The sequence below is a fragment of the Trichechus manatus genome, unplaced genomic scaffold (assembly GCF_000243295.1).
Source record: "Trichechus manatus latirostris isolate Lorelei unplaced genomic scaffold, TriManLat1.0 scaffold00009, whole genome shotgun sequence".
Classification (NCBI taxonomy): domain Eukaryota; kingdom Metazoa; phylum Chordata; class Mammalia; order Sirenia; family Trichechidae; genus Trichechus; species Trichechus manatus.
In genome coordinates, this window is record NW_004443945.1 from 22545441 (window position 1) to 22567949 (window position 22509).

The following is a 22509-nucleotide window of genomic DNA, read 5'->3' on the forward strand; positions in this document are numbered from 1 at the left end:
CTCTCCACTGTTTATTTTAAAGATAAATTTTCATAGTCTAATAACTTGAGGGAAGTCCTGCTTCGATATATCATGATGACTTCAAGAAAATGTATATGCTTCTTTTGTTGTGTACATGTGTGAGTATGAGTGTACATGTGTCTATCCATGTGCCTGTGTACTTGGGAAAGAAAAGGAAGGATTTCTGACTTAGTATGGGCCTTAGTCTAACTTCTCAAAAGCAGAGCCTAAGATTAGTACTTGGGGGCAGGTAGTTTATTTGGAAAGTAATTCCATGAAGCAAGGTAGTAGGGAGAGTGAGACAGGGCAGGAGGAAAAGTGTAGAAAATGGAGTTTGATTCTGCTGTGACCTCTGAAAAGTATATGGAACTGCCTATAAAAAGGATGGGAAGCTGAGTTGTTTTCTGGGGCCATTAACTCTACTGTACTTCCAGGTTGTTTTCGCTCCTATACCAATCAGACTCTCTTAGCAACGGAGAAGATCCTGGGATTAGAATGTGGAAAGACAGCAGACACACTTGTGAGGTGGGTGCTGGCATTGCAAGGTGAATTAAAAACGTTCACCAGAGCCACAGATGAAATCAAAGGTGGACCAAGGCACCAGAGGTGTCTGCTACAGCATAATATTTCCATGGGATCAAACCACAATATGTCCTCAAGATTAGACTATGAAAGGAAGTATGACTACGCTATTACCAGGGCTTGGTCTTCACATAGTTTCCTGTTGAAATTCGTTACCTTGGAGATAAAGGGATCCTATGGGAAGGTTATAAGTTTAGTCATTTACACATTTGCCACCAGAGGAAAACAAATGAAAAATATAGCAGAGCAAAGCTCTGGTGGTGGGTGGAGCACTCATTTGATACAGAAGGCTAGGACTCCCTTGGGAAATACACTTCCTTTGGCTCGGATTCTAGAGCCTCTATTTCAACCATTTCCTGTTCTGCTCCTCTTCCCCACTTCTAGGGTTCTGGTGTCTTTTTGCCCCCACGAAACAGCACTGTTAAATATAGCTACAATGGAAAATAACATTAAGCCCACAGATTTAGCTAATCTCCACAAACCAGATGCTGACCTGCTGTCATCATTGAAAAATACTTTTAAAAATACTTGATGCCTATTAAAAAGCTACAGAACACTCACAGGAAAAATAATTTAACAAGCCACTGTTGCCCAAATTTTTAATCTCCATTTTTCCATGTAAGGTGATACATTTTTTCCTTGCATCTCCTGACTGTAGCATACCAAGACAAAACTTTACAACTCCTGACCTCTCCTTACAATTCAAGTCCACTCCCTCAGAATTCAAGAGCTTATCATAAAGCCTTCTCTGGATCAAAGTCATCAATTTTGAGTGCTTGACCTTAAAGTAACAAAGCAGTGTCTACTCATAATGAAATCACTATGAGGTGAGGAAATATATCTATGCCTTTTGGCATTGATAGTTGAAATTCTGCTTTGCTCAAGATGACAAATAGGTGCCTATGCCAAGCAGGAAGATGCTATTGATGATTTTATTAAGTAGTTGAATGTTGAGACTGTGTTATATTCTCCTGGTAAAGCCTCAGTTTATCAGTAGGCTAGGGGAATAGAATTCCAGTGATTAAACTGTCCCCTTTACCTCTATGTCCTGCCTTAATTTCTGAAGAAGCAGCTGCAAACCTCTATAGTACCTGCACGAATCTACACGATTACCAGAACGGGCAGATTGGGTGATGATATTAACCAAAGTAGCCTGTATCAGGGTAGGGTCCCAGAGTGTGAATTGAATTGCACCAGGATGTTATACAAAGTGGCTCAAATAATACACAATGTGCCCTGGTGGTATAGTGGTTAAGAACTCGGCTGTTAACCAAAAGGTGGGCAGTTCAAATCTACCATCTGCTGTTTGGAAACCCTATGGGGCAGTTCTACTCTGTCCTATAGGGTTGCTATGAGTCGGAATTGACTCAATGGAAATGGGTTTTGTTTGTTTTAAGCAGCAAGTAACAGTCACATTTGAAGAGTGGCACCAAGAGCTAGTTCCAAAAGACAGTATGAAGCTGTCCAAGATAAGACATCAAGAGCTTAAAACCTGAAAGGTACAGAAGCATTGCAAGATGAAATAAAACAGGGTTTGAGACGGTAGGTTCAGATCAAAAGTTATAGAGGACTGGGGCTTTCTTAATGGATGGTGGCCAGTACAGGGTGATGGGTTGGAATTAGATAACAAGGGGTGTTTTGGGTTGGTTGGCTTAAATGAAGCTGAGCTGGTATGGACAGGACCTTCTCTTACCATGCCTTGTATTGTTGACTGAGCTCCTGAGGCAAACTGTATGCACTTTGGGGATAATGTATGTCATGTAGTTTTCTACAGCCAACATACCACCTAGCACAGTGTTTTTCTCACTGCATGTCTCCTTACTGGCTGAAAACCCTCCTAACACATCAGCCATTTCATTCAGTCTGGCATAAATAACACTAAGTGCTAGTTCATGTAAACTACATTTGACAAATCGGTGTTAAATGTTTTATGATTTATGATACCTGGCAATATTTAGTAAACCCATTTTACTCTTTAAAAAGTAAATCAAGAACATATTTGCAGGAGGTGTGTGAATTTTAAATCACTTTCACCCATATTAAATGGTCTCATTTAATTTAATGAGAATGGTCTCATTTCCATTAGGAAGTCTCTTGTGTTTTACTACCTCAATGCCCTAAAGAGGGAGTCAAGTTTATATTTCAGCAAAGGGGCAGAGTTCCCTATGCCACTTTCATAGAAAATTTGCCCATGTTATATTGAAAATTCCATCCTGTATTGATTACTGGCCTCAATAAACACATTATGAAGGTTTTTATGGTTACCGGTGCTTGAGAGTTATTAGAAAATATAATGAAAAAAATAATATTTAATATTGCCATCTGATTGCTCCCTACATTTTTTTTCTATTTTAAAGAGTTAGTTAAAATGGTAATGTTCACCTCTAAGATCCCAATAAACTGTGGTTGTTGTAAAACGAAAAGACACACGTGAACTTTAAAGAGCAGCTGAGCAGCCTGAGTTTGATGCTTTCCAGATGACTTGGTGTCAGGCAAAGTGATCTCTCAATCGAAAGGCCATAGGTGCTCAGGGTGGACAGTGAGGACAGGAACTGTGAGAATCTCCCTCACGCTGAGCATTCCTGCCAGGATCTGACATTCACTGAATATTGAAAAGACACAAAACTGCAACTTGTAGAATGATGTTTATGGACTACACATTTGTGTGTGTGTGCGTGTGTGTGTGTGTGTGTAGGACAGAGAGGATATTCTTGACATAATAAACTTTGACTATAACCTTCAGAACAAATTGAGACTTCTGAATATCCAAATTACGTTTGAAAATAACAATAATTATTTTTAATTTGTGCATGATATGATGAAGTAAGAAAATTGTCTTTATTCTATGTACTTTTCAACCATTCTGGATTGGAAAAGGCATTCCTCAAGAAAGAGTTACAAAGAAACCAGGAGCAGAGAGGTCTAATGTCTTCTCTGGTGGCCTTGAGAGATGTCACCGTGGCTAGGCTGATTGACATTTCCTAGAATTCCTGTTTCTGCACATTTCTGGTAAGGGTGGATCACAAGAGGGATTTGGAAGATTTGCGGGGTGCAAGTGAAGCGGTAGCCATTTTGCAGCTCTGCATATTGCTGATCTGCTGACTTGCCTCACTGGTGTGAGATAGCAGCTAGGCTTGCAGCTGCTTCACCTGGATCCTCCTTTAGTTCCTCCGACTTCTGGGCCTGGTATATATGTTTAGCTCTGTGACAAAGGAACCCAGCTTCCCATATCACTAAGGTCAGAAGCAACAAGGACAGGTTTCAGTCCATCCTTGTGGGGCTCCAGCTTGTGCTGTGGGTTCTCCCCCACATTACATCCATCTTCCTTTCCTTATTGTGTGCCCTGCGGACTTCAAGTTCCAGGTCAAATCCCTGCTACAAATATACATATACATACATATTATATATGTATATATACTTTATATATATAAAATATATAATACGTATATATAAAATATATGTGTATATAAAACCAAGCCAAACCTGTTGCCACCGGGTCGATTCTGACTCATAGCAACCCTACAGGACAGCGTAGAACTGTCCCATTGGGTTTCCAAGCAGCAGCTGGTGGATTCAAATTGCCAGCCTTTTGGTTAGCAGCCGTAGCTGGCCATAGCTCTTAACCACTGTGCCACCAGGGCTCCCTACCCACCTGTGAGTGCACGCGCGCACACACACACACGTATGTATACAATAATTGAATTAAATTTAATTATTTATGTATGTGTACATATACATATACATACCAACCAACTAACCAGTCACCACTGAGTTGATTCCAACTCATGGTGACCCCATGTGTGCAGAGTAGAACAGCTCCATAGGATTTTCAAGGCTGTGACCTTTTGGAAGCAGATCACCAGGCTTGTCTTCCAAGATGCCTCTGGGTGGGTTCGAACCACTAACCTTTCTAGCTGGTAGTTGAGTGCTTAACCATTTATGCTACTCAGGGACTGTCCATCCAACCTGTGGTTCTGCTTCTCTGATTAAATCCTGACTAATACACCAACTCTACATGTCACACTGCTATTGAAGCTTGAGTTGAAGGCTTGGGTTTGTCGTACTGTTTTTGTTGTTGCTGAAATGCATCCTTCATTCCATTTGGGTGATCTGTATTGGTGAAAGTGTCCTTGCAGTGGTTTCCCAGCACCTCCCATGAGAGATTGCTACAGTTGTGAAATCTGGGAAGGTTTTCAAGACTTTTATGAACCTCTCCTTGCTTCTCTTCTCCACTGGTGTCTGTCCATGGACCAGTCTACTCTATATCTACGGAAAGAAGATTACATGTAAGAGAGTGGCTATGGAAACAACATTTTTATTTATTCTGTAATTTATACATCTGACTTTAGAGAAGAAAATTCAGAAAGAATTTTGGTGAGTCTTGAAAGCCTGGTCTGAAATTTGAAAATCAAATTATGTTTAGTCTTGTACATGGGAAGTTGGCTCAACTCTCTCATGTTTTCTTTTTCACTTTGATCTGATATTCAGCATGCAGGATGCATTTGGATGCAGGATTCCAGACCTGATGACCTGGCCTGTCGACTCCTTTGTTACCTCATCACTCAGAAGAGGGGGCATTTGGAATTTTGTTGATAGATTGGCTTACATATGAGCAAACTCAGAGTGATCCAGCTTTCATGTCCAGATCAACGTTGGCTCAGTGATGCTGACAGTAGCCAAAATAGCTTGTGATTGTGAGAGCGATTACCTTCAGCCATAGGGAGCAGATCTGCTCTTTCTCGTCAGCTGACATGATTCTCTGCCATTACTGTCACGGCAGTTGTCATGGAGGTTTCCCAATGTTTTTAGGCCAGATGTGAAGGCACATTGAGCTTGGATTAATCTGGAGCTTCTTGAAAGCCAGGCCAATTTCTAAGAATTTAAACTGAGTGTCATAACAGCTCACAGTTACAAAGTGCTGATTCAGGCACTATGCCAAGTGTTTTACAGGCATTTTCTCATTAGAGCAACTCTCTGAGGAAGGTATTATTATTCCCATGTTATAATTGAGAGCACTAAGGACACAAGGGGTTAAATAACTTGTCTGAAAGTCACAGGACTAATAATTTGAAGAGCAAGGATTTGAACCTACAATGTCTAAACCCAGAGTCCATGTGTGTAATCATCATGGTATGCTGAAATCTGGAGGCAAATCCTTTGGGAAGGAGTGGAATAGCCTGCATAATTTATTTATAGCTAGAATAGAAGCTTGCCCTCTTCTACCCCTTCATCCCACTTCACCTCCTCAACTCCCAAATTTGAGGTTTACCACATGGTCAGAGTTGGAGAAGAACTGGAAGTTCAGGTTTATCATGCCTTCACAGCTCCTAGAATCAAGGTAAAAAATAACAATTCACCTAGCCAGTGAGCAGGTGCCAGGGGGGCATGGCCTGCAGTCTTTCCCTGTCCTAGCTAAGGTCCAGTTCTCTGCAGGGATAACAAAGTAGAGCAATGGTGGTGTTTCTCTGAAATTCCACTAAACAAATGGGGAAGACGTACATACGAATTTTCTCAGACTATTAAATTACTACTAAATTAGGGAGTGGGAGTGAGGCAGGGTGAACAAATTCTACTCCTTCTGGCAAGAGAAGGCAGATAAAAATATCTAGTCCACATGATTTTAGTCATATATGCCAGGTGCCTTGTTACCCATGAGCACATTTTATGCTCATGTTCAACTGGCATGGCTTGTTCTGCTGAGTGATACACGGAGAGAAAAGCCAGCCCTTCAGTCTGTTCTCTGGGCAAGAAGGCCCACTGCAGCCTGCCTCTGCTGCTTCTAATAACAAACTCATTACCTTCTCATTGATAAAAAATAAAATCAGTATATTGACTCTCACTTGACTTAATGATTTGCTGCTTTTAGAAACGCCATTGTCCTTTAGATCTGTAAGAATGAATGGGATATACTCAAAGTCAGGATCCCATTCCAAATCACCTACCACTTTGTAAGCACTTAATGTACCAGGCATTGTGTCTCAGTTCCACAATTCCTCTGGTTGGTTGGTGTTCTCTCCAGAAAATTCATCCATTCTGCAGAGATGTACTAAGTGTCTCCCTGAGCTAGGTGCTGGGGATACCAGGATAAATCCCACATAGTCCTTCACCCAAGGAGATAGGAGTTTGACATAAGAGACCTACGGCACATGTACATTGGAGCTCTCGGTGAGAAGTCAGCATCTTTGTCTAGGGGAAAGGATTTCAGGGAAATCTTTATAGAAGTGGAAGGAGATGATAGAGCAGAATTTTGAAGGATGCAAAGGAAAAGAGGCTTGAGAAGCTATGGGAGTTGAGTGAATTTAAGCACTATGAGTAGACTGGGACAAAAAGCACGTGCGGGGGAGTGGCCAGGACCACGTGGAGAAGTAGATGGAAAGCAAGTCAAGACGATTTTGAATGCCATGCTAAATAATATCCATGATGTGGAAAACAGGAATTATTGAAAGATTTCAGGTAGAGAAGAAACATGATCAGATTAGCATTGGAGTATTTTAGGAAGCTTTCTCTGTCAGCAATGTCAAGGATGAATCAGAAGGTCTAGACTGGAGGCAGGGAAAGCAGACAGAATTTGTTGCAGCATTTTGGGCAAGAGATGGTGGAAAAACGGAGCCAGTAACAAAGGAGAAAACAACCCAAGTGCCTATCAACAGATGTATGGATAAACAAAATGTGGTATATCCATACAACTGAGTATTGTTCATCTCTAAAGAGAAATGAAGTTGTGATACATGCCACCTCATGAATAAGCCCTGAAAATACCACTTTAAGGGAAATAAACAAAAGCACAAATATTGTATGATTCCACTTATATAAAATATCTAGAATAGGAAAATCCATGAAAACAAAAGATTAGTGGTTGCCAGGGACTGGGGGGTGGGGGGTGGGAGATGGGGAGTAAAAAATAAAAGGAAAAAAAGGAGCCAGTACACAGACTAAAAAAATGGTGTTCAGAGAGCAGCGGTAGGTCCAGGGTTAAGGGTGCTCAGACAAGGAATATCAAACCAAAAGGGGCAGTTTCATGAAGGAAAGAGTGGCCAGCAATGTCAAACGCTGCCGGCATATCTGAAACTATAGACAAATGGCCATTGGATTTGGCATTTGGCAGGTACTTGGTGACCTTGGTGAGTTTAGTTTCAGCGAAGGCAGAGGTCTGACTCAAGTGGGTTGAAGAGAGTGTGGGAAACAAAGCTGTTGGGAAGTGAACAAGAACTGTTATTTTGAGAAGCTTGGCTGTGATGAGCAGGATGACAGGTTTTTTTCTTTTTCATTTTTAAAAATAAACAAAAAAAATTGAAGATGGAAATTGGTGTGAAAATGGAACGAAGTCAGCTCTCTGTTGTCATGCTAGTATTGGGTCTTTAAACCTCAGGATATTGTGCAACTCAGAAGGAGGGCAGGCCAGTTGGACTCAGCCATCTTTAGAATAACTATATAAATTTGTGTATATATATATATATATATTTTTTTTTTTTTTTTGTCAAGGGCAATTGTCTTGATCATTTTCCTACATTTATGCCTGAATCCTAACTTCCTACCCTCTGACTGAAACTTCCCTCTGTTTGTTATTCGGTTAATGTGTGTGCCCTGGATTATTCCCTAACATTGATGTTGACCACATCAAAAATATCTGGCTCAGGTTTTCACTCTTGCTACTCTGGGTCCTGAACTGTGGACAGACTTTATAAGGTCAACCTGGGTTGCAATTCCACCCATGCCTATGAACGAGGCCAGGATCTGAACCTGTCCCAGGTTAGTATTCTCCAAGATGAACCTCCAATGGTAGTATAAAGTGGTAGATTAGAAGTGAGGGTTTCCTGTTCAAGTCCTAGCTCTGCCACCTGCTAATTGTGTGATCTTTCTTCACCTCTCTTTGCCTCAGTTTCCTCATCTGCTCTATGGGAATAATAACAGAATACATCTCATAGCATTGCTTTAAATATTAAATATATTAATATATGTAAGGTGCTTAGTTGGGTTTGGTACATAGTAAGCGCTCAGTGCTTGTCCTTATAACTAGGACAAGCTCTAGTCAGTTCCAGCAAGGGTTCCTACCTTTTTGCTGCCCTCTGGTGGCCAGTGAACATATTGGAGGACTTAAAATGCAGAGTTGACCCTTTGTATGCTGGACACAATGAAGATCAAATAATAATAATAGTGGTGATGATGATGATGGATGTGCTTATTATTTCATTTAATCTTCCAAGTAACTCTACTGCAGTAGGTGGATATCATTATCCCCTTTGAATAAAAGAGAAAATTGACACTGAGAAAAACAATTTGCCCAAGATAAACTATATGTGTATTGAATTAAATATCATATGCACTAAAGTAAGCTTTATGTGTAGCCAGGGATTCAGTTTGAAAGAAGTAAAGAATTTAGTTGTTTAGTTTAGATGCAGTTCAGGGAATATTTTAATCTGATTTTGTTCCAGTTCAATAGTTTCATAAAACATATAGTTTTGGCTTCAAATCAAACTGCTTTAGTAGTTTTTGTTTTCCTCCCCCAGGAAAGTTGGGTCAGCTCATGGTTAGTGAAATGTTAACATTTGGGTTTGGTTCTGTTTGAATCTCAGTTTGGAGTGAGGTTTGGTTCAAGTCCTGCTTCCAGGAGTCTGGTGAGTTTTAGACTGATGGACAGGTTCAGGAAGCAGCCAGTGGCTAACAAGAATGCAGTGTGCCTGTTTCATCCAAAACATTTCCACGGCCCTCTTGTCTGGACCCGCATGATATCTGGTTCTCTTTAAGTTGGCTGTCCTGAGACGGAATAATAATGCTAAACATAGTAGTGAGTAGTGATTTTGCAACACTGACAGATGATCTCACTTTGCTGGACAGACTTCTAAACTGACAAGTTCATGAATTCAGTCACACACTCATTCTAAAGGATTGTATCTCACAGATGGATGGAATTTGGGGGTTCCATGCTTTTGTATTTGCTGTCTTGTCCCTATTGTAGCTATGCATAAAAAATAGTCGACTGTGACAGCTATTTTGAATATGAATAATATCTTACAGGTAAGTTATCGGAACCCTGGTGGCACAGTGGTTAAGAGCTCAGCTGCTAACCAAAAGGGTTGGGCGGTTAGAATCCACCAGCCACTCTTTGGAAACCCTATGGGGCAGTTCTACTCTATCCTATAGGGTCGCTATGAGTCAGAATCAACTCGATGGCAATGGATTGGTAAGTCATCATTTTTTATTTTAAAAGATTTTCTGAATTCTGAAGTTCAATTTCATTATATTCAGGGTCAACTCAATGGCAATGGGTGATGTTTTTTGAGGGAATTGGGTTCCCAGTTTTATAATGCAATTTATTTCTTTTTTTTCTATTTTTTTTTTTTTTTATTGTACTGTAGATGAAGATTTACAGAACAAATTAGCTTCTCATTAAACAGTACACATTTTATGACATTGGTTAACAACGCCACGACATGTCAACACTCTCCCTTCTCGACTTTGGGTTCCCTATTACCAGCTTTCCTGTTCCCTTCTACCTTCTAATCTTTGCCCCTGGGTATAATGCAATCTAACTGGCAAATTAAAAAAACAAAAAACAGTTGCTGTGGAGTTGACTCCAGCTTATGGCAATGCCATGTCTGTCAGCGCAGAGCTAGCTGGACTCAGAAGGTTTTCAATGGCTGATTTTTCAGAAGTAGAAGATCACCAGGTTTTTCTCCTGAGGTGCCTCTGGGTGGACTCAAACCACTAACCTTTTGGTTAGCAGCCAAGCGTGTTGATCATTTGCACCACCTAGGGACTCAAACTGGGAAATAAGACTAACTTTATGGAAGTGGTTTATAGTCAATTTAGCTGGAACATATCCAATCTATCAGGCAAGGAGAGCCTACATTAAGATTTTGTTTGTATTTGGGATAGTGGTTGATGATGTCAGAGCATTGGGAAGGGTTAGGAGACTGGAACCTGAGAGCATAGGCTGAATCAGGGTCTTTGTGAAATAGTAACTGTAGTAACATTTATTGGGTACAGACTGTGTGACAACTCCCCTATCACACAGGTACTATACTCATTTCCATTTAACAGCTGAGAAAAACAAAGCTTAGAAGGCTAAAGTAACTTGCCCCAAATGTGCCGGTTAGCAAGTAACAGAACCAGGATTTGAACCCAGGCTAACCCTTTACCATTATAGCACATTTGCAGGTCCTTAGGAGTTGGATACAAACGTAAATTAAGATCAAGGCAAAGCAGAAATTCAGACACCAAGCAGACAGGCAAAAGTCAGGGCATGTGCAGAGACCAGGAGTCAAGAGAAGTCAGGGGTCAGAACCTTTTCATGCAGATGGAAACCAGAGGAGGGGGAAAACTAGTCTGATGATAAAAGAAAAGAAAAAAAAGTAAATTTGACCAGACAAGCCAAGGAGGCGAGGAAAACCTCAGCCACAATGAGCCCTCAACTGAAAGGCATCTTCCATCCTAGTCAGGTGGTGTCTGCTAATATACAAACCAACCTAATATTAGGCTTATTGGGCCTGATCATAGAAGAAAGTATGTAAGTTCATCCAGCTTGAGTAGACATGTGAGGGCAGAAATAACAGCAGCTTTATATTAATCACAGGGCCAAAGAATGTTCAATTTTATTCCATGTCATCTAGTTCAATTCTTCACTCAAAGCAAGAATTTCTTCTATAGAATCTCTGACCAGGTTATTCAAATCTCTGCTTGCACATATCCAGAGGTGGTCAGCTCACAGCCTTCTAGCCAGCTCCTTCCTTCTGTTATGTCATTCTAATTGCTGGAATATTCTTTCTTATAAAGGCCTGAAATGTCATCTTTAGGACTGCTATCTATTGTCCTGATTCTGTTTCTGTGGCTACACAAGAACACATCTACTCTTCCTACAGGACTGCCTGTAAGAGATGGAAATGTTTAAAAGTATCTAAAACACAAAATCTTCCAAGAGATAAGATAAAGCAAACAAGCAAACAAACCCATCCAGAGCTCATTAGGGAAATACTCTAGGTAGGGAGACAAGCTCTGCCCAAAAATTGTCCAACGTGTCACTTCTCTTTCAATTTTCACCCACTCCAAGAAAAGTTCACCCTTCGAGATACCCTTCCAGATACTACTATACCAAGTCATAAGTCATATTCTGTTGTCTTTGCAGAACCATGAAGAGTTAACATGGTTTAATGGTTAATGGTTTCTTTAACTCATTAGTTCTGTGGAGACACGCTAGCCTTTCTAAAAAATAAATGTATTCAGATCCAGAAGGAAAAAAAATTAAATAAGTACCAAAGAATAAAGATGATAACCATAGGATCAACAGACCTTAACCCCAGATTTGGCTAATATTTCTTCCAAGCCAGGATGCTTCTTTCTATATGCTTTTTATAAGGGCAGGGAGGTGGAGGCTCCAATAGAATCACATCTCTCTTTGAAGGTTTATGGCAATGTCATATCATGTGTTGAGCCAGGGGGACTGTGGTGATCTTGTGTTCATGTAGGTGGTAGAAAGCAAGGTAGTCATTACTTCTATTGTGAAAGGAGAAGTTGAAGAATCAACCTACATTGAGCATCTACTATGGGCCTCTTTATCCTCACCATAGCCTGATAAGGAGGCATTATGCAACCTGTTTTGCGGATGAAAAAGTTGAAGTCTGAAGAGGCTAAATTGCTCTAGGTGCGCATAAGTGGCTTAGTTATCTAGTGCTCCTATAATAGAAATACCACAAGTGGATGGCTTTAACAGAAATTTATTTCCTCACAGTTTAGGAGGCTAGAAATCTGAATTCAGGGTGCCGGCTCTAGAAGGCTTTCTCTCTCTGTTGGCTGTGGAGGAAGGTCCTTGTCTCTTTTCAGCTTCTGTTCCTCAGTCCCTTGGTGCTCTTCATGTGACCTGGCATCTATCTTCCCCCATCTCTACTTTTTTGCTGCATGCTTAGTCTGCTCTTTTATATCTCAGAAGAGATTGATTTAAGACACATCCTACACTAATACTGCCTCGTTAACATAACAAAGAAAACCTTATTCCCAAATGGGATTATAACCTCAGGTATAGTAGGATTTATAACACATATTTTTGGAGGACACAATTTAAACCATAACAGGTAGCAATAATAATAATAATAATTATAAACCAGTACCAATTGTTGTCCAGTTGACTCTGACTCAGAGTGACCCCATGTGTGTCAGAGTAGAACTGTGCTCCATGGAGCTTTCAATGACTGATTTTTTGGAAAGGGTTCACCAGGCATTTCTTCCGAGGTGTCTCTGGGTGGACTCAAACTTCCAATCTTCGGTTAACAGCTAAGCATGTTAACTGTATGTAGCACCCAGGGACTCCAAAAATAAGCAAGGTGACTATGATTTGTTAAGTGATTTCTATCATGTAGTAGATACACATAGCGGTTAATTAACATACTCTAGCCCTCTCACTTATTTAATCAACAAATATTTATTAGATTACTAATAGCCAGTATGTGGTAAAACTGGAATTTGAAAGCTTTCAAATTAATCAATGTATAAATCTTGAAGGTCTATTGTTAAACCAGGCACTATACTCAGCACTATATTTGATCAACAAAATACAATCCCCACCTTCAGGGAATTTACCATCCAGTAACTAAGACCAGCAAATAAATAAGCAATTAAAGTATAAAATGATAAATGTTGATCTAAAGGCCCTGTTCTTTCCCCTCCAGCACTTTGAGAAACATTAAATCTAGAAATGTGCGCATGGCCTCTCATACTGAACTCCAAGGAGTCATCCTCTTTTAAGTCATTGGGCCTTGCCGTCTTCTTTGCTTCCTCCAGTACAGTGTAGGAATGGCCATGGGGCTGGAACATGGTACCTGGGAATGTTAAGCCCCTGGGGAGGGGGGCGCTCCAGAGGGCTTGGAAGTGGCTGCTTGGCCACATGTGTGTTTGCTGGAGCTTCCAGAACAGCTCAACCCCTTCCAGTGAACTACTTGCCAAGGTATGAGTGACCTCTTCTATAGGGCACTGGAGAATTGGCTGCCCCGGGGAGGCGGGGGGTGGGCAGCAAGCAGGGAACCGACATGCTGTGGCCCACAAAGACAGGAACATAAATTTTTTTCATTAAAACAATCTTGAAATTGTTGGCAAGCTCATAAAAAGGATTGGTTAGAGCTGTCTTGGGGCAGCTTTTCTTTGAGTTCAGTTTATTAACGTAGGTTTTTACATGGCTTTTTATTAAGGAACATATGGTAGTTTAGGCCATTTAACACCAAGGAAAAAGCTTCCTAAAGAAACATTCTGAGCACCAATATAATATAAATGTGTCCTGCTGCATTTTACAGAAAACCAAGTTTTTGGGAGATTTGTGAACGATGTCTGCCGTTTCTTATGTTCGTTGACAAGCTATTTTATCTTCGCTTAAGAAAATATATATTTTTTCAAAAGGAGAAAAGAAGAAGCTGGGTAAAAATGTGTGTGTGTGTGTGTGTGTGTGAGAGAGAGAGACAGAGAGAGAAAAAAAGAGAAAGAGAGAAGTTGAAGAAGGGTGGAAATTTGACAATAGACATTTGACAACATATATATATTTCCCCCATTTAAATGCCTATTGACCTTTCGATGGCGTTTTTTAAAGCAGCTCTGGAACAAGTCTTGCTTGCTTGAGTTTAGAGCAAACTTCCACAAAATGAAATCCTTCCAAAAGTGTTCTCTATAAAGAAATGCAGGCTAATGAGAAAAAGAGCCTTGTGGTCAACCTCATTTGCCCATATTTTTACCTGTTGCTGGACCCTAACTCAGAGTGTCAGGCCTAGAGGCCAGAGAATTCTCAAAGGAGCAGCACCCAACCGAAACAAAACATCTACTGGAGACACACCCCTCTCACCTTCTGTGGAAACTGTGGTTGTCTGGGCAACACTTCCAATGTCGCAGATGAGAGTCTGGTCATTCTGGCCACCCATCCTGGAGGTAGCCATCCAGAAATGTCCTCATGCCAGAGGCTGAGCTATAGACACTGACCCCAATGAGGACATGCAACTGATCACGGGCTACTATTTGGAGGGCTGAAGCTGGGACCAGTGGGATCTCAGCAGTTAGTGCCAGGAAAGCCCTATAGCAGTGGTTCTCAAGTGAAGGAGGGTTTGCCTTCCAGTCGACATTTGGCAATATCTGGAGACATTTTTAGGTAGGTGCTACTGGCACCTAGTGGGTAGAGGTCAGGAGCACTGCTAACTAGCCTACAAATACATAGGATAGTTCCCACAACAAAGAATGATCCAACCCAAAATGCCAATATTGCCGCTGTTGAGAAACACTGCCCTATGTTAATCCAGGGAGATCCCTCCTGGAGACTGGATTGGTGTGTGAACACTCAAGTGAAGAGTGTTGTTTTTTTTCTCTGCTCTATTCAGAGAAGTTCCAGAAACTGTCCTTGATCACCCCTGAGAATCCTTTGAAGCATTAAAAATCAACTCTCACTCATCCTGCTATGGGGGTAGGGAGTATAAACTTTCAAGATAATCAGGATATTTACCTTGGGAGGAAGGGCAGGTGGCTTCTCGGAGGTCTTAAAATGAGACAGCAGGTGGAGTGGGAGGGGGAGAGAAGAAAATGGTATGGGATGTCGGTCCTTGAGATGGAAGACTCCACCTCCTAGGATGGGTTTGCAGCCCTGGAGGTGGCTGTGCCTATGACAAAAAGGAGGATTGCTATGGAAGACGTTGTCCCAGTGCAGGTCAGTGGAGGTGATAAAGGACAGGTCCAGGAACTGGGGAGTCCCTGGGTGGTGCAAACAGTAAATGCACTCAACTGCTAACCTCAAGGTTGAAAGTTTGAGTCCATCCAGAATCACCTTGTAAGAGAGGCTTGGCAATGTACTTTTGAAAACTCTGCCATTGAAAACACTATGGAGCACAGTTCTACTACGACATACCTGGGGTCATCATGACTTAATGGCAACTAATTCTTCCAGGAACTGGTATAGGACCTCCCCTGGTCAGCTGATGGTCTCCTACCACAGTGTCCCCTGTGGGCAGAGTACTAGGTGCTATGATTAATTCCTACAGCTGCTTTCCCAGTTGACTGAGGGGGTTGGCACTCCTATTCTCAAGAAATGACCTGAGGATAGATACCTAGCTTACACCAAGCTGTAGATTTTCACTTAGCAATTAAATTCACGAATATTTATCCAACCCCTGATATTAGGAAGACACTGTCCTAGATTCTGTGGGAGAGCTATGAAGAGGAATAGACCATGGTCCCTGCCCTCAGACTCACTCTGTAGTCAGGGAGCCAGACATATCTCCCACACTATAGAATATAGCTATAATAAAAAACAGATCGCCATAAGTGCTGTAATAGAGGTAGTACAAGTCAAGTGTAGGGAGACAATGGGGAAAGAGAAAATAAATGTATTCCAACTGAGGACATGTGGGAAGACCTTGCAGAGAAAGTCACATCTGAATAGGACCTTGAAGGATGGTAGGACTTTGACAGATGGGAAGATTAGCCTGTGCACAGAGGTGGGAGAGCACCTGGCCTGTTAGAGAAATCACAATGAATTTGGCATAACGGAAGCAGACAAAACTTGCAGGGGAGCTGCAACCAAGACTAGATAAGGCATTTAGAGTTGACCACAGACAACCTAACTACCAAGTTTCTATTTTATATGTAGATCAAATTGTTTGAAGACATTTGAATAGGGGAATGATATAATCAGCTTTTTTCTTTAGAAAGAGAATTTTTAGTAGAGGCAGTCCCCGGGTTATGAATGTCTGACTTATGAGCAACTCCTACTTGTCCTTTAATTCTGTAAATTTGCTCTCGCTTTGAAATGATTGAACCAACCCCTACTCGCAACAAATTCTTCATCACAGTCATCTTCGCTTGCTGCACGTGCAGCTTTTAAAGCACTGAAAAGGCTTCGAGTCTTTTCTTGCACTAAAGTAAGGCTAAATAAGAACTGCATGCACTTGTTCTGACTTCCCTACAAATTCAACCTAAAGACACACTCAGGAACCATCTCATTCATAATCCGGGGACTGTCTGTAATATGTATGATGGAAGGAGCCCTGGCAGCTCAATGATTAAGCACCTGGCTGCTAACCTTAGGATCGGTGATTTGAATGAAATAGGCACCAAGTGGGAGAAAGGTGTGGCGATCTGGTTCCTGAAAGATTACAGCCTTGGAAACCCCGTGGAGCAATTCTACTGTGTCCGATAGTGTTGCTATGAGTTGGAATCAACTCAGCGGAAATGGGTTTGGTTTTTTTGTTTTTTGTTTTTTAATGTATAATGGAATGGAGAGATGATAGGCTGGACAACCAGGCTGAGGACTTTGAAAGCAATTGCCGAATTTGTTTTTAAAAATTTTTTAGAGACACCAAGGATGAAAATTTCAGCCCAGGCAATGTTTGAGAGGTTGGCAGTACAGTGTAACAGTTAAGAGCAGGAGCTCTGAAACCTACGCCTGCATCGAAATCCTGATGCCGCCACTTGCTAGTGTTTTCGTGGGCAAGTTGCTTAACTCCTTTATGCCTCCATTTCCTATTCTGTAAAATGTGACTAATAAATAGAATCTTCCTTACAAGGTTGTTGTCAGGATTTTAAATGAGTTACACAAAAAGTACTTAGGACAGAATGTGGCACAAAGAAAGCACACGATAATGTGATATTATTCAGTGGCTTATTCTGGCTCCTGAAAGTTGACTGTTAAATTTGATTGGAATTTTGCAAGCCAGCTGATGTCATGCTGGTATCTTGAAATAAGCCATAGTGGGAGTATTTACACAATGGAAATTAGCAAATGCTACAAATCAGAGGTGGGGGGAGAGGAAAAGAGGGAAGTGTGTGTGTGTGGGAGGTGAAGACAGAGAGCAAGAGAGAGCCAGAGAGAGAGAGAGACTGAGATTGCCATAGTTTTAAACTGCAGAACCAATTTGGGCCTGAGTCAAATTGTTTTTCTGGCTCTTTGTAGGTAGAAAATATAAGATTTTCTGAAGAATTATATAGAAATGGTACTGTCTGAACTCTTACATGACTGAGCTCTGGAACCACCTCAAATTTCAAATCCAGCTTCTCAAGCAACTTTATGTTTTTTTGAGTAGTACTGAACATTTGGTGGAAGGAAAACGATCTCAAAAGAGTAGGTGTTAGAAAATAGACTTCATTGCCTATCTCATTACATGTCCATAGGACTCAGTGTATATGGAAATGGAAAAGTGGAATTTGAAGTGACTTTTGAGGAATGAGGTAAAGCAGCAGTACTGGAGAAAGCACTTTGTTGCCCCATTAGGCCTAAGGCCACACAATATGGGAAACGTCTTGGTTTAGTTGGAAGTGAGGTTCAAGGACAGCATAGCTCTGTTGGGAACCAGGCTACTTGAGTTTGGATACCACTTCTACTACTTATTAGCTTGTACAAGTCATTTACCTTTTCTGTGCCTCAGTTTCTGTATCTGTAAATGGGAGTAATAATGGTACCTCCCTTTTATGGGAATTAAATGAGTTATAACATATATTAACCTCTTAGAACAGAGCTAATGCATTGTAAATAAAAGTATTGTTGTTGTTGTTGTTAGGTGCCATCGAGCTGGTTCTGACTCATAGCAACCCTATGTACAACAGAATGAAACACTGTCTGGTCCTGCGCCATCCTCACAGTCATTGTTATGCTTGAGTCCACTGTTGCAGCCACTGCAGCAATCCATCTTGTTGAGGGTCTTCCTCTTTTTTGCTGACTCTGTACTTTACCAAGCATGATGTCCTTCTCCAGGGACTGATCCTTCCTGATAACATGTCCAAAATATGTGAGACGAAGTCTTGCCATCCTCATTTCTAATGAGCTTTCTGGCTGTACTTCTTCCAAGATAGATTTGTTCGTTCTTTTGGCAGTCCATGGTATATTCAATATTCTTCACCAACACCATAATTTAAAGGTGTCAATTCTTCTTTGGTCTTCCTTATTCATTCTCCAGCTTTCACATGCATATGGAGTCATTGAAAATCCCTTGGCTTGGGTCAGGCACACCTTAGTCCTTAAAGTGACATTTTTGCTTTTTAACACTATAGACAGGTCTTTTGCAGCAGAGTTGCTCAATGCAATGCATCCTTTGATTTTTTGACTGCTGCTTCCATGGGTGTTGATTGTAGATCCAAAGTATTGTAGAAGTATTGGCTATTATTATATATTTTTCCATATATTAATTGTGTGAATTTCAGTAAGCCATTTGATTTCTTTGAGCCTCAGCTTTCTCATCCATAAAATGAAAATAATATTTACAAGTGACTTACCTACTTCATGGGCTGTTTTGAGGCTTGAATAAAATACAATGATTATGAAAGTGCTTTGGACTAAGAAATCATTTTGGTGAAGAGAAAAAGTATAGCGACAAAGAGGTAGTCTTGGAATGCAGTTCTGAGGAATGAAGTATTTTTCAGCAAAACCCACAGGCTGATTGTGAACGGAAGAGGGAAATCGCAACAGGCTGTGTAAGTTGTGGGTTTCTCTGCCAAGCACGCATCAGCATTCACACGTGCCCAGCATGGAAAGGCATCTGGTCGCACATTGGTCTTTCTGGCTACAAACCTATAAACAGATAGCAATTGCAAGCAGCGTCAACTCACAGTAAAAACAAAGTCCATTGTCTGGTTATATCTGAACCTGGAAGAGCCACCACTTAGCAAGCAATGATGTGATGCCATGAGATCTAGGAAAGCCTCTAAGCTCCCACCTCTTTCTGTCAAGTCCACGTACCTTGGCTGAATAATGTCTGACCTCACAACCCTCAATATATCATCCCTTCACTCCAAGGAAAGCTGACTCTCTAAGCTATTCTTAGCTATTTAAACCTTAGGGTGAATGAAGAATTGGAGAAAACTCTTCATTCAGATTTGGGCATGCTGTAAGCCAATGCTCTGCACAACTCTGCTTGGATCACTTCTGCAAGTGTGATGATGTTGAATATTAGGGAGATACAAACTCAAACAACGAGATGTAACTACACACCTTTTAGAAGGCCAGAAATCCAAAACATGACCATACCAATTTCTGGCAAAGATGTGGAGCAACAGGAATTCTCATTTATTGCTGGTGGGAATGCAAAATGGTACAGCCACTACTCACAGCCCACACTTAAGAAATGGGAAGTTATACAAAGAGTTATAAAAAGTTATACAGTAGAGAAACCAGACAAACACAACCTCAGCTAGGTTATAAGTTTAACATCTTCAGTGATAAGTCATGTTAATAGTAAGTATCCATGATTTGATGAGAATGGCACTTTACCTCTGTGGTCTTCCTCCCCAAAACCTATAACCCCTGTCTAATCATGAAGAAAACATTCAGAAACATCCAAATTGAGGTAAATGCTACAAAATACCTGGCCAGTACTCTCAAAATTGTCTAGGTCATGAAAAACAGGGAAAGTCTGAGAAACTGTCACAGCCAAGAGGAGCCTGATGAGACATGACAGCTAAACGTAATCTGGTGTCCTGGGTGGGATCCTGAAACAGAAAAAGACATTAGGCAAAAACTAAGGAAACCTGATTAAGTATGGACTTTAATTAATAACGATGTATTAATACTGACTCATTCACTGTGACAAATGCGCCATACTAATGTGAGATGCCAATAATAGTGGGAACTGTGTGGAGCATATGGAAACTTTCTGTGCTATGTTCACAATTTTTCTGTAAATCTAAAACTATTCTAAACTTAAATGTGTATTAAAAAAAACCCCTAAAACAATCTCAAACTTAAACAGAAATCTTGCAAGTACAGTACAAAGAACTCTTTATTTCCTAAACCACTTGAAAGCAAATTACTGACATAATGTTCCATCAGCCCCAGAAACTTGAGCATGTAATTTCCACGAACAAGAACATTCTCCCACATAATTCCAATGCAAGCATCAATATCAGGAAATTGACACTGATGCATTACTTCTATCTAATCCATGGGCATCACTCAAGCTTCACCAATTATCCTAACAATGTCTTTTAAAGCAAAAGAATCCTTCAATATGGAACATTTCCTCAGTATTTCTTGATTTTTATGACCTTGACAACTATTGAAGATTACAGGCCAGTTATTACGTATAATGTCCCTCAACCTGGCTTTGTATAATGTTTCCTCATAATTAGACTTAAGTTATATGTCTTTGGCAGGATTATCAAGAAAGTGGTGGGTGTTCTTCTCATTGCATCCTATCAGGTGGCAACTTGCCCCATTAATGATGATGTTCACTTTGATCACTTAATTTAGATGGTGTCTGCCAGTCTCCTCCACTGTAAAGTTACTCTTTTCCCCTTCGTGGTTAATAGTTATTTGGGGGATTTACTTTGAGTCTATGTGGATATCCTTTTTCTCATCAATTTATTTATATCAGTTTGGCCTCTTAGTTTCCTATTGGATTCAATGGGTTATATAATCCACTGCTATCATTAAAAAAATTTTTTTCTTTGATGTTTAAATCATCCCAGATTTTCATAGTGGGGACACTTAATCTGGATTGTATTTCCTTTTGACACCTCACCATCATTCGTACTTTCTGACACAATAACATGTTCCAGGCTCATCTAGCCTTTCCTTGCCCCAGCTCTAGAATCAGCAGTTTCTCCATCAACTTCCGGTTCCTTTCAGAGAATTGTATTCAGAAACTCAGATTTGGTTCTAGGTGTGCTCACTGTTATTGGGTGTCCTTGCTCCTAGATCCTCTCAGTAGACAGACATAGAGAATACACACACACACACACATACACGTGTGTGTATATGTACATTTATATTTATATTTCTATACTTACCTATCCAGACTGAAAACCATGAATTCACACTAAGACTTACAATTCTAAGCCAAAATTCAGCATTCAGTCAAGTTTTCTCCTTTTCTATATTTGTAATTCCTTTTCAACAATGACAACCCCAACACCTATTCTCCTTAATCTGTTTACTATTTTGATCAATCCCCCTGATGAAACCGATCTCTCATTGCACCATCTCCTTGTCCCCTGCATGGATGCCCTCCTTACCCACACTTAGGTTTTGATAATCCATGCCAGCTCACGGCCTGCCACATAGATGACCTGCTCACTCAGTCAGGATCTGACACCCCACACCAGGCTACACCTCCCTGCGTTAAAGCTCCGTGCCACTGTTAGGCCATTTCTCTACAAGGACCATTTCCTTGCTCCACTTAGGGTCTAAAACCCTTTGCAAGACTGTACCTCTTTGCTGATGCTTTCCTAACCCCACACAGGCTCCAACAACCCACTCTTCCCCCAAATCCCCAGTGATCATGCTAGGTTCCTCACTGGTCAGGCTGCGACTCCCATCTGGGCACCTCTAGCTGCCTCCACTCTAGTGAGGATGGCTTTAGGACTGAATTGTTCTGGAAAGGAAGAGAAGAGAAAGAAGAAGGAACAATAAGTATTTCTTAAATGAATGCATAAATAAGTGCTCTAAGCTGCTTCTGAGCTACAGTTCCCTGCAGGATGCTTAACAGTGTTGTACAGGTATTGTTATGGTGTCCATGGGGAGACTCCAATTTTAACTGAATCCATGGTGGAAGTCATACCTCTCCCCAAACAAGTTTTTTTTTTTTTTTTTTTAATTGTGCTTTAGGCAAAAGTTTACAGTTTAAGTTAATTTCTCATACAAAAATTAAAAATACAGAATGCTTCACAAATTTGCGTGTCGTCCTTGTGAAGGGGCCATGCTAATCTTCTCAGTATCGTTCGATTTTAGTATATGTACTGCCAAAGCGAGCACAACCCAAACAGGCTTTAAAATATCATTCCATAATCACAGTTCACTGTAGATTCGTGGCTAACCTGAGTGTTTTGAGGCTAAAATATCTCCAGCTGCTGAGTTTTCTATGCCAGGGTCAGCCCTCTGCAGGCTATATGAGGTGATTAAACACTAAAACCCGAGTTGCTCTATTGGGATGGAAAAAGTTTAAAGATATAGCACAAGAAGTATCAGTTGTTGTGTTAGTGGGG

General features: G+C 40.8%; 1 non-coding gene across 1 annotated transcript; it reads right to left on the reverse strand.

Annotated features, from left to right (window-relative positions):
* Positions 1-22173: 22173 nt before the first annotated feature.
* On the reverse strand, positions 22174-22279 carry LOC111819481 (U6 spliceosomal RNA). The gene has a single exon (XR_002823092.1). It is a non-coding gene; the product is annotated as a U6 spliceosomal RNA (small nuclear RNA).
* Between the last annotated feature and the right edge of the window lie 230 nt (positions 22280-22509).